The sequence below is a fragment of the Paroedura picta genome, chromosome 3 (assembly GCF_049243985.1).
Source record: "Paroedura picta isolate Pp20150507F chromosome 3, Ppicta_v3.0, whole genome shotgun sequence".
In the NCBI taxonomy this organism is placed as follows: domain Eukaryota; kingdom Metazoa; phylum Chordata; class Lepidosauria; order Squamata; family Gekkonidae; genus Paroedura; species Paroedura picta.
Window position 1 is genome coordinate 104,538,558 of NC_135371.1, and position 12,230 is coordinate 104,550,787.

At 46.3% G+C, this 12,230-nt stretch overlaps 1 long non-coding RNA gene across 1 annotated transcript in view; it reads left to right on the top strand.

Annotated features, from left to right (window-relative positions):
- The first annotated feature begins 2,520 nt into the window (after positions 1 to 2,520).
- The window catches only part of LOC143831278 (uncharacterized), a 32,849-nt gene continuing 23,139 nt past the window's right edge, over positions 2,521 to 12,230 (top strand). Inside the window, exons 1-2 of the long non-coding RNA XR_013228785.1 lie at positions 2,521 to 2,785; positions 8,773 to 8,834. This is a non-coding gene — a long non-coding RNA (uncharacterized LOC143831278). The remainder of the gene's footprint in view (positions 2,786 to 8,772; positions 8,835 to 12,230) is intronic.

Sequence of the window (12,230 nt, forward strand, 5' to 3'; positions counted from 1 at the left end):
TTGGGGTATTGAACAACATAAGTAAATATACAATAACAATAAAACAAGAAAAGTTGCATTATCAATAAAATGATAAAATAATATCTACAAGCATTACAACAGTAGCCAACCCTGCTTAGCAGGCAAGATCTGACCTATGGAGAAGACACCAGATATTGGTACCTTTTCCTTCCCCACCAGGGCTGAAAGTTTTGATCAGGGAAACTGCAGAAGAAAGGGGTAACATAATTTCTCCAGTGTCTTATCAAGTCCCAACTGATTTTCGAAGCTTGGGGACTCCAAGCAGTTCAACTCAACAACAACCTGTGCGGGAGCCCTTACATGTTTCTTCTCCGCAACAACCCTGTCCAAACTCCAAAGCAGCCCTGCCTGGGCAGCTGATTTTTATACTCTGCAGATGAGCTGTAATTCCAGGAGCTCTCCAGGTCCCACCTGGAGGTTGGCAACCCCTGGGTTGGAAATATTCCAGGAGGTTTGGAGGTGGGACTTCAAAATTATACAATGCCTCAGTGTCCGGCCTCCAAAGTAGCCATTTTTTGCCTGCAGAGCTGATCATTATAATCTAGAGATGAGCAGCGATCTAGAGATGATGGTAGAGGCTCGCAGACTGCAGTTGGGGGGGGGGGGAGTGGTGCGGGTTTGTCCCTCCTGGGTCTATGACCAGCAACTGTTTATATTCTGGGGTGCAGACAGACAGACCAGCATCAGTCCTGTGAGTCTGGAAAGTGCAGGAAGATCTAAATAAAGAATATTTACAGCCTGAAACTGTAAATAGTAAACAAGTAAATGGCTGCAGAGACATGGGAACTGAAATGAATTTTCAAGCTTGGCCTGATAATTAAAAAACAGTATTCGCCAGGAAGTTCCTGTGAACTCAAAGGCTTAAGTGGCCCAGAATTTCAAGTGAAGTTAGCTTTGCAGGAAAGTAGATTGTGAGACTTTGGGGGAAACTAGGTGATCCACTTTTATTAGGCAATGACTTGGCTTTGTGGACAACAACAGGGACTGCAGTTGCCAGCAGTAGACCTCAGGCTTCAGAAGGGCAGACATCACCAGCCAAGCAACAGACTGTGCTAGCCAAGGGGTGTCAGGGACCACGCACATTCCTTTTGAAGGGATGCATATGAGGGGAGTGAGCTTTCCCATCAGCCTAACTGCCTGGAGATGAGCTGTACTTCCAGGGGATTCTCAGACCCCGTCTGGAGGCTGGCATCCCTAAACCACAGGATACAATGCTACACAGTCACCCCTCCAAAGCAGCCATTTTTTGCCTGGGGAGCTGATCTTTGTAGTCTGGAGATGAGCAGCAATTCCAGGAGATCTCCAGTCCCCACCTGGAGGTTGGCTGTCCCTGGTCTGAACATATTCCTGTAAGTCTTCAAGGGGGCCTCAGAAGTGTGTAATGCCCCTGCAGCCACCTAGCACCTCCTGACCTATTTCAGGTCAAGAAAACATTGCAGAGGAGGTAAGGTTGCCAGATTGCTGTAGGTTCATGTTCTGGAATTCCACACTACCTAGTTGTGCATAAATCTGACTAAGGTAAAGACTGCTGTGCACAGAGAGACCTCCCCTTAGGGTTGCCATCTTCCAAGTGAGGCTCTCTACCCCACCTCCCTCACGGGGAGTCTGCTATGGGGAGAGGAAGAGAAGGTGATTGTAAATTGCTTTGAGAAACCTGAATCCTGCTGTGGACCATTCCCAGTTCTCTCAGAGCTCTCACAGCCCCACATCCCTCACAGGTTAGTGTGGGAGCATCTTCAGGATTTCACTGGAAGCATACAGAGCTATACAAAGAATACTAGGAAGGGCTGGAAGCAGCATATATAAGCACAGATGGTGGATGAATACCCTGAGATTTTATTGCTCAGTCTATTTCTGAAAGCATTGTACAGAGTTAGGAAATAATGTGCAATGAAAAGGTTGCAATTTTCAAATATTTAGGATAATGGGCAGACATAAGTTTTGAAAGAATACTGGCAGTTGAAAAAGAAGTGAGTCATTAATGGATGCAAATCAAAACAGGTGTACCAGTGATTAATTCTTCACTGAAATAAACAACACATCGATGATTACAAAACACATGTTTTTAATAAGGCCAACAGTATATTAGAAAAGACATAATGAGCCAAGCTGAATACATTCATATCAGGGAGATATCTAGACAAATATTGCTGAATATTTTTGTAATGCATGGAATACATAACAGTAGGGAGCAGAAAGAGCAGTAATTTTATTTGTCCTTCACAAATGGAATTTCTCACTGAAGAGCTATGCAAATAATAGCATATTGTTGATGATTCATGTTGTTGGAGCTCTCTGCATTCAGCTATTCTGGCATCTACTCCATATGTAAAGAAGCTAGCACTGGGCACAAGATCTGGCATATTAAATTACCTATAAAGGCTGGCCAAGGAAGCCAGTGCCCTTCAACCTGTGATTCCCTGCACTGCAAGCATGTGACATCATAGTCACTTCTCATGAAGAGGGGTTGGCAGAGTTGTGACTTCACTTGCATCAAGAGCCCAGACCATGGGCAGCGGACAAAGAGAGCTGGCTACAGGAAACACAAGCTAAACAGCAGAAGGAAGCAGCCACCATCAAAGCCAAGAAGGAATCATCTTTACCAAGTAATCTTATCATGGGACACTGCTGTCTCTCTCAGCATGTGTGCAAAGGGAAGTCCTGGCAGTAGCCATGCACTCTCTACACATGAGCAATAGCAGTACGCCCTTCCAAAAATCAACTGAAAGAGGTTGCAGCTTGAGAAGGCTCACAACTCCAGCAGGTAACACTTAGTGACCCACTTGAAGATCTTAAACCCATTACTTAGGCTAGGGAAAGAGAGAGTAGGGTAGTTTTTTCTAAAGATCTGGGCTATGCGTAGCTCACTGCCACCCTCCAACATTAGCCAAAACAGAATAACCAATATAAACAGCAGTATGCGACTATTCTTATAATGTACATAATGGATGTCTATTATAAATTCTATTTTTTTGGTACAGGATGTTAGACATCTTATTTAGCAACATTGAGTTATAATTATATAGAACTGGTGTATTTTACTTAATGCTTATAAGTGCATTTTTGGAATTTTCTTGCATGTCCACTTATTTGTTATATAACCTATCTTTTCCTGACTGTGCCATTCAGGTGTTTCTCTACTTATCCCCTACCCAAAGCTGCTTGGAACAGGAATTATCTTTTCCACATAATATATTTCTGGTAAGGGCTTGTAGGAGGAGCGTGTCTCATGCCTTAAGTGCCACTCAGCGTTTAACACCCACTCAGGGTGGCTGTCCCATCCCTGAGTGCCTCCTCCCTCAACCAGCTTGCCTGTCTGTCCAGTGGCCAGCCAATCGTCTTCCATCCCCCACCCCTGACCACCCCCTCTTCCTTCCACATCCCTCCAGGGCTCAGAGGCTGCAGATCCCTACTGTGTGAGAGCTGCCCCTGCCAGTGAGTTTCCTAACAGGTCCTGCAGCCTTTCCAGGTCCTGGGGGGAAGGAGAGGCCATCCGCAGAGTTCTTTCACACACACCGGAATCTAATGCCCATTGTATTCCTGAATCCAACGGGCTTGGCCCCTAGTTTGGTTATAAATGTAAGGTTTGCAACTGTACCATCTCCTTTACCAAAAACATTCAAAGTAATAGCAAGAAGTTGTATTGCATTCAGTTTATCTATTATATATAAACTACCCTGAGCCTAAAGGGAGGGCAGTACAGAAATATGATTGATTGATTTATTAATTAACTAGCAAGAAAGCCCATTGCAACCAGGAATGCAATGGGCGCTAGGACCCAGGGGACACCAGGAGGTGCTTTTTTTTTCTGCTGCGTGGAGCTGTGAAAGGCTCCTACAGGGTTTTTTTTTTTCTGCTGCGTGGAGCTGGGAAAGGCTCCTACAGGGTTTTGTTTTCTGCTGCTTGGATCTGCGAAAGGCTCCTACAGGGTTTTTTTTTCTGCTGCTTGGAGCTGTGAAAGGCTCCTGCAGGGTTTTTTTTTTCTGCTAGCTCTCGTGGGCGTGCCGGCTTGGAGCTCCTACAGGGGTTTTTTTTCCTGCTGCTTGGAGCTGGGAAAGGCTCCTTCAGGGTTTTGTTTTCTGCTGCTTGGATCTGCGAAAGGCTCCTACAGGGTTTTTTTTTCTGCTGCTTGGAGCTGTGAAAGGCTCCTACAGGGTTTTTTTTTCTGCTGCTTGGAGCTGTGAAAGGCTCCTGCAGGGTTTTTTTTTTCTGCTAGCTCTCGTGGGCGTGCCGGCTTGGAGCTCCTACAGGGGTTTTTTTTCCTGCTGCTTGGAGCTGGGAAAGGCTCCTTCAGGGTTTTGTTTTCTGCTGCTTGGATCTGCGAAAGGCTCCTACAGGGTTTTTTTTTCTGCTGCTTGGAGCTGTGAAAGGCTCCTACAGGGTTAATTTTTTTCTGCTGCCTCTCGTCGGCGCGGCGGCTTGGAGCTCCTACAGGGGTTTTTTTTTCTGCTGCCTCTCGTCGCGCTAGCGGCGAAAGGCTCCTCCGGGGGTGTTTCTTTTTTTTCTGCAGCTTCTCGGCGGCTGGAGTCTTGTGTTGTGTTTGCGGCGGGGGCTTCCTTGGGGCCAGCCTGACGCGGTGAGAGACGCTTCGCGCCTCTCACCACGTCAGGCCGGGAGCAACTGCGAGCCGCGCTGAGCGCGGCTCGCAGTTGCTGGGGCTGGGAATCGGAGGGACCAATCGGCAGGCGCTTCGCGCCTGCCGTTTGGTCCCTCCGGTTGTCTGTCATGAGGAAGGGTCCAATCCGGACCCTTCCTCATCCCGGACACATCCCGCCCCAGAACCCCTTACTGTTTTATTTAGTCCGTGGCGCCCGCGGCGCCACGGGCGGTGTACAGATAGTCAGTATTTTGTCTTTCCTCCCTCCCTCCTTAAATAATTTGTATCCATCAGTCAGATGAGTCATCTAAATATGATAAGTAAGAAACATTACATGTTTTCACGTTTAGTAATATATTTATACTAGTAAAAAAGCCCATTGTATCAAGAAGACAATGGGCGCTAGCAGGCGGGGACCAGAGCGAGGGACAGGCTATCTGAAAGAGGAGGCGGGCGGCGGCTCCTCGACGTCTCGTGGTTTTTGCCGGGGAGTCCCAGGCGTGGTGCGCTGGGCTGCGGCGGCTCCTCTGCGCTTTTTTGTTCTTCTGCGGCTTTCCCGGCGGCTCCATTGTGTTCTGGGGCCATGAGGGCAGGGAGCCCCGAGCAGCCGCGCTGTGCGTGGCTGCCGGGGCTCCCAGGGCGGGGGCTTGAAGCGGCGAAAGGCTGCTCCGGGGTTTTTTTTTTTCTTTTTCTGGGGCTTCTCGGCGGCGCGCCGGCTTGAAGCTGCGAAAGGCTGCTCCGGGGTTTTTCTCTCGCCGCTTCAGGCCGCCAGGCAGGGAGCCCCCGGCAGTCGCACAGGCTCACAGTTGCTGGGGCTGAGGCTCGCTGCGCGCGGCTCGCAGTTGCTGGGGCTGGGAATCAGAGGGACCAATCGGCAGGCGCTTTGCGCCTGCCGATTGGTCCCTCCGGTTGTCTGTCATGAGGAAGGGTCCAATCCGGACCCTTCCTCATCCCGGACACATCCCGCCCCAGAACCCCTTACTGTTTTATTTAGTCCGTGGCGCCCGTGGCGCCACGGGCGGTGTACAGATGATAAATGCTACACATAGAAAGATGGCTGCAATGCTATGCATGCTTATTTTGGAGTAATTCATTGAAAACATTGGGCCTGACTTCTGAATGAGGAAAGAGGCCCTGGGTCTGTAAAATTTGATTTAATAACAGGTTAAAAGCTTACATCATGAATTCCCAGCTTTGCTGGCTTACTACACTGCTGCTGTTGCATATCAGGGAACTGTAAGTGTATAGAACAGGGATTCCAACCAGGGGGTCCTCAGGAGCTCTGGAAGGGGTCCATGGCCTTTTCCCTCCTGACTTAACGGACTCAGCCACAAGCTAGGGAACCAGCTCCTTCCATTGCTCCTCATCCCGAACGTGAGTGAATTCTCTTGTGGTTTATGCACCTACCTGTTAATGCAGATGGTGATGTCACTTCCCAGGATGTGACCAACTGACCACTTCCAGGGCTCCTTGAAGCCTGAAAAATTATTTCAGGGGCTCCACAATGGTCAAAAGGTTGAAAAAGTCTGGTGTAGAAGCTAACACAGCTTCTGTTACTGTGTGTTTTTGTTCTTATGGCTACATCTCTTCCTTTCATGCATTGGGGTTATTGTGGGTAGGCAGGTAGTTGAGAGTGCCTGTATTGTGCAGGGGGTTGGATAAGATGACCCTGGAGGTCCCTTCCAACTCTATGATTCTGTGTTTCTATGATTCTTAGATTTAGAGGGACCAGATGCACAGCAGGGCAGTGTTTCTGTGGGAAAGAAAAAGACGTTTCTGCAGGTACGGCTTATCATATAGAAAAGAATCAGGTGGCAGCTGCTGACATGCTATCTTCCACAAATGGAAAGATCAATGAGTTTTTTTCATGGCTTTCCACATGGCCATCCTACCTAGAACTGTTCTGGATGAAGAGCAAAGGCCTGAATGGGACTGCTCCACAACTGAGAAAGAGACTGAACATTCCATATATTGATATGTCATTAACAGTAGCAGCTTGGGTTTTTTTTAAAGAAAATATCTCTGAACTTAGCAAAGAAAACATTGATTGTATTAACAACAGGAGATCTAGTAATTGAACCATCTAGCATAAATTTAATGAAAGAGTGATCACCAATGAGCATTATTCCTTCTTGTACAGAAACAGGATCTTCCATGGAAGGGTTATTGTTTCGTTATTGTTATCGCTTTTCAGAGGGGATTGTTTAGTGTAGAATACCCAGCCAGGGCAGTGCTTCTGTAGGACGGTTTCCTTTGGAAGAGAGGACAGTAAACCCTATGTGACTTTTTGTTACATCTGCAGCATTTAGAAGTATATAAGTACAGGTGGAGAGGCACTCCTACAGGGTAGTAGATTTGCTACCTGATGTCAGATCCCAAGAGAGGGAGGAAGGACCTAAGGTACTTCAGCCAGTTCAAAGCTTTCTCTCTCTGTTCCAGGCGGTGGTGGCGACGTCCCTCAGCAAAAGACTACCCCCCCCCCCCGGGCCTCAGTAAAATTGTCAAGCGTTGAGTGGTCCCCGGTGATAAAAAGGTTGGGGGCCACTGCTTTAGGGGATAAAAGTATAGTATAAATGATTTAAAACAAATTGTACACCACAGTACAAAAGTACGAAAGGTTTTAGAACAAGGGAAGTCTTTGAATGCTGGCACTCTCAAAATGAGCCTTTGCTTCCCCCTTGTGGAGAGCTTGCCATAATTCATGAGAGAAAATCTTTTGGTTTAAATGTAACTTGTTTTTACAATCTCCAATTTTGGTATGTTTGTTTCCTTAATTGTGTCCCCTTGGAATTTAACCAAATCAGATGGTAACTGTATGAATAGACTGTAACTCCTGTATGGTCCTTGAATCTGTTAAATGTCTTCATTATTTGGTGGTCTTAAACTGTACCCAAACTTTGCTTTACACTGTTTATCAAGCATTTTAATTAGCTGGTCTAAGGCACAATAGTATTATAAGAATTATAAGAATTATAAGGCACAATAGTATTATAAGAATCTGTTTTAAAAGTAAAGAGAGCGTCTTGTGGCGCAGGGTGGTAAGGCAACTGACATGCTGTCTGAAGCTCTGACCATGAGGCTGGGTAAAACGGTAATGACTGGGGAAGGCACTGGCAAACCACTCTGTATTGAGTCTGCCAAGAAAACGCTGGAGGGCATCACCCCAAGGGTCAGACATGACTCGGTGCTTGCACAGGGGATAACTTTACCTTTACCTTTAAAAGTAAAAATTGGGAATTCATAGAACTGGTACATCATGGCAATAGATAATCACAACATTATAATGCTATAGTAATATAAGAAATCATCATTTTGTTTAAAGTCTGAAAGAAGGCCAAAGCCCTCAAGGGGGTGGGGGGGCAGGGGTGCCAGCCTAGGAAGGCCAAGGCAAAGAAAGTTGTGTGAAAGTTATATTCACAGCAGCTATGAGAGCTACACAGAGAATTGTCCTCATGTCTTGTCTTGGTATTGGTTTCTGGGATGAATGAAACATTCAGCATCGTCCTACAAATTTGGGCTGTTAGCATTTTTTGTGGGTGGAAGATGGAGCAGTTTGAAAGAAGTAAGGCAGTCTTGATTCCCCTCTGCAACATTGCTGCCAGAATACTTGGAAGGACTGTAAGTGATTGACTTGACCTAGCAAGGGATGCCCATGCTGTCATCTCCAAGTCTCACCTTCTTTTAAGCTTACACTTTTGGGAGCATCTTTGAACTGCACCCTTGCTGCCAGAAGCTAACTATTTCCCAGGCTAAGTTACTGGGAGTTGCACCCCATGAAGCTGCTGAGCAATAGATTCAGGACAGACAAAATGAACTACTTTTTAACTCAATGAGAAATTAAATTGTGGAATTCACTACCACTGGATGCAGTGCTGGCCACAGGCATATATAGTTTTAAAAGAAGGTTGGACAGATTCATAGAGGAAGGCCCATCCATGGCTCCTGGCCATGGTGACTAAAGGGAACCTCCATTTGCAGGGGCAATAGTCTTCTGAATACCAGTTCTAAGAGGCAACATCAGTGGAAGGCCTTGGCCTCAATACCCTCTTTGTTGGCCATCCATAGTAACTAGTGGGTTCCTGTGCTAAATGGGTTGCTGGATTAGATGTGGCTCTGCAAGGTTCTTTTTATATTCAATCTGGTTTCCATTACAGGTCTATGCAGGCAGCCCACATATCTATGACTCTCCTGCCTCAAAAGTGGTGACATCCTGAAGGTAAAGGCTTGTGGCACAGCCCACTGGCTTCATGTATAAATCGCTTATTTGAGGTTCTTAAATTGTCTTCCCTCCTTACCTGCTCCTACCCTCTATGTTCTATGTTTACTAGTTTCTGTGCTTCCAGGTTCCCAGTACAGAGTGCCCTGCTACTGTCTACTATACCTTCCTTTTCTACTATCTTTCCCACAGCACCAGAACACTCCAGTATGGGCCATGTATTTGCACTGGAGTCCTGATCCTACAGAAATTCTCCAGGACTTTAATCCATAAAAACACACAAAATGGGGGGGGGGGGACAAAGAGAAATTTTAACCCAGAACAACCAGATAAACATTCAAAATTGGGCATAGAAAACCATCAGCTTTAGTTGCACAAGTACTTTCCCCTAGTGCAACCCCTCCTTTGGTGAAATTATGCTTATACACCTGGGATTGCCACATATTTACAAGCATCTTTCCTGTGACCAGGTACAGTTGTAATAACATTAAATATATTTTTACAATTTGATTAAAGATTCTTTGATTTAACATAAGTTTTTTCAACCGTGATACTGTGGTACCATATGGTACTGCAAAGGGCCCTCATTGGTATCGTAGGGTGAAGGTTTTCAAAATGGTGGCTGGGGACAGTCCACCCACCTGTGCCTGCTATGTCCAAGTGAAGAGGAGAGGAAAAGACTTTAAAAAAAAAACAAATTTGCCCATATTTCGGCAGGTTGACTCATCCCCTCAGAAAGTGTCTAATGATGGGCTTGGAAGGGTGAGAAGGAGAGAGGCTCCAGCCATTTAAATCTTTGTCACGCAATGTTTCTCTCACTTCTAGAGAGGCAATGTTTCTCTCACTTCTAGAGAGGTGTAGCCGGGAGGCAAGGCCAGCTGACTTAACTTCCTAGTAACTCAAAGCCTGAAAACGTTTACAGCAGTACCTCCATGGTCAAAATGTTGGAAAAGGCTGATTTAATATAACCAGCTTTTAAAGAATTGACATTTCTAAATACAAGCGTTTTCATCATTTTTTAAACCTCTTTGGTTACCCGAAGACTTTAATCTGACATGAGTTCTTTAAAGTCTGGGTTCTTGAGAGTATAACGACAGTTTTGACAGTTCCCAAAACCTTTATGCTGTTAGTGTCATAGCAACTTTACCCCTGTACTTGGACCATATTCAATTGAGCCAGCACCTTAAAAAGACATTGAGTTCATACATATATGAGCATTCCAAGGCTGAAATCCAAGTCTACTGTCACTAAGTCACTTAAGGTTTACAACTTAGTTTTAATGCCTCTATACTTGTGGGGAGACAAATAGAGAGTAGCGACAGTTTCTTCTTTAATTACTCTCAAGTTCCACAATTGGGAATGCATCTGTCCATTAATCTATCTTAATGTTTTTATTTCCTTTCCTATGTTTCCCCCGCCCCCCCTAGAGTTGAACCCAAACGAATGATGATCCGATATACTTAGCTTGTTATTTCTGTAAGACCCTTGGATCTAGTGAGAAACTTAATTATGCTTAAACTAGGGGCAAAGCCCGTTGTCTCCAAGAATACAACGGGCGCTAGAGCTTGGCAGTGGGAAGAAGAAGGGGAGGAGTTGTCCAGTCTGTAAGGGCATGGGGTTGAATGTGTGTGTTGTGTGGGAGGTTGTGGTGGCATGGTGGCAAATGAGGGCATGGGTGTGGAGATATGGGTGTCAAGAACCTGTGGTGTGGAATCTTCGTTGAGTGTGGGAGAGGACTGACCTTTGGGAATTGTGGCATAGTGGTTACAGATGAGCTTTCCAGAGCCATGTCCTCACATATGTGAAGGGAAAATCAGACTGGAGACTCTTCTTAGAGGAAGATTACATGGCAACCAATTCCTCCCAGTTCTGCGTCATATCCCTTCTTGTGTGAATTAGGCCACATTCACCGAAATGCCCCTCTGCCCTAATACACATGGGGTAGTCACAGTACACAGGTGTCCACCTTGTTCCTTCTGTCTCCCATATTTTAACTGTTGGTAAAATGTTATGTGCCCACATGCTTCTTTCATGGTTGCTCCTTAGAAGAATGGATTTTTGTACCCTATTGCTTACTACCCAAAGGAGTCTCAGTGCGGTTTACAAACACCTTTTCCATTTGTCTCTCCACAATAGTCAAGCTGTGAGGTATGTAGGGTTGTGAGAGATCTGAGAGAACTGGGAATGGGCCGCAGTGACCCAGCAGGCCTCAGGTGTCTCAAAGCATTTTCCAATTGTCTTCCCTTTATCTCCCCATAGCAGACTCCACATGAGGGAGGTAGGGTAGAGAGCCTCACAGGGAAGCTGGCAACCCTAAGAGGAAGACTCTCTGTGCACAGCAGTCTTGACCTGAGTAAGGTTTTTTATACTGTTTTTTTTATTTGCCAGGCCAAGGTTATTTGCCAGGCCAATAAGTCATTTCAGTTACTATATGTCTCCAGACATTTACTTGTTCTCTATTTACAGTTTCAGGCTGTAAATATTTATTTAGATCTTCCTGCACTTTCCAGACTCACAGGACTGATGCTGGTCTGCCTGTCTGCGCCCCAGAATACAAACAGTTGCTGGTAAGGGCTGGCCATAACCCATAGGCCAGAAGGGACACTCCTGCACCACTCCCTACCAACTGCAGGCAAAAATGGCTCATTTGAAGGCTGGAATCTGAGGCATTGTATGATTTTAAAGTCCCACCTCCAAACCTTCCAACCCAGGGGTAGCCAACCTACAGGTGTGGCCTGGAGAGCTCCTGGAATTACAGCTCACCTGCAGAGTATAAAGATCAACTCCCCAGGCAGAAAGGGCTACTTTGGACAGGGTTGTGGTAGAGGAGAAACATTTAAGGCTTCCCAGACAGGTTGTTGTTGAATTGAAAGACTTGAGGCCTATTGCACAGGGTTGTTGTGCAGATGAAACAGAAGACAAAAGAGCCAGTTTCCTCTGCAGAATAACGCTGTGCAGTGGCCTTAAATCTGCAGAGAGTTGCAAAGAAGAAAGACACATGGCTTGGCTGTGTCTAACCTCCGGGCAGAGCAGTATTTTAAGTGAGAAGGGGCTTTTCTGTGGCCTCCCTGTCAGGCAACTGTTTGGCAGAAGGGGAAAGTTCCCCACCCTCAGAATGAAGGCCCTCAGGCTCCCCTGCGTTGCTCTTGGAAAGGCCTCCCTCCTCTCAGTCAGGGGCTGTTAGAGGCTCCTTTGCAGCAGGCCTGAAGGGGGGGAGGGGGAGCACTCTGCAGCCTCTTGCCAGCTCTGTCAGGGTTCTGAGGCAATTTACAGTTGGACATGATAGGACAGCCTTGGGGCAAAAAGGGCTGGCGCAGCCTGTCCAAGCCTCTGTTCTCATCCCTTTGGCAGCCCTTCTGACCTCCTCTCCCTACAGTGGTCAGGAGCGAAGCTCCT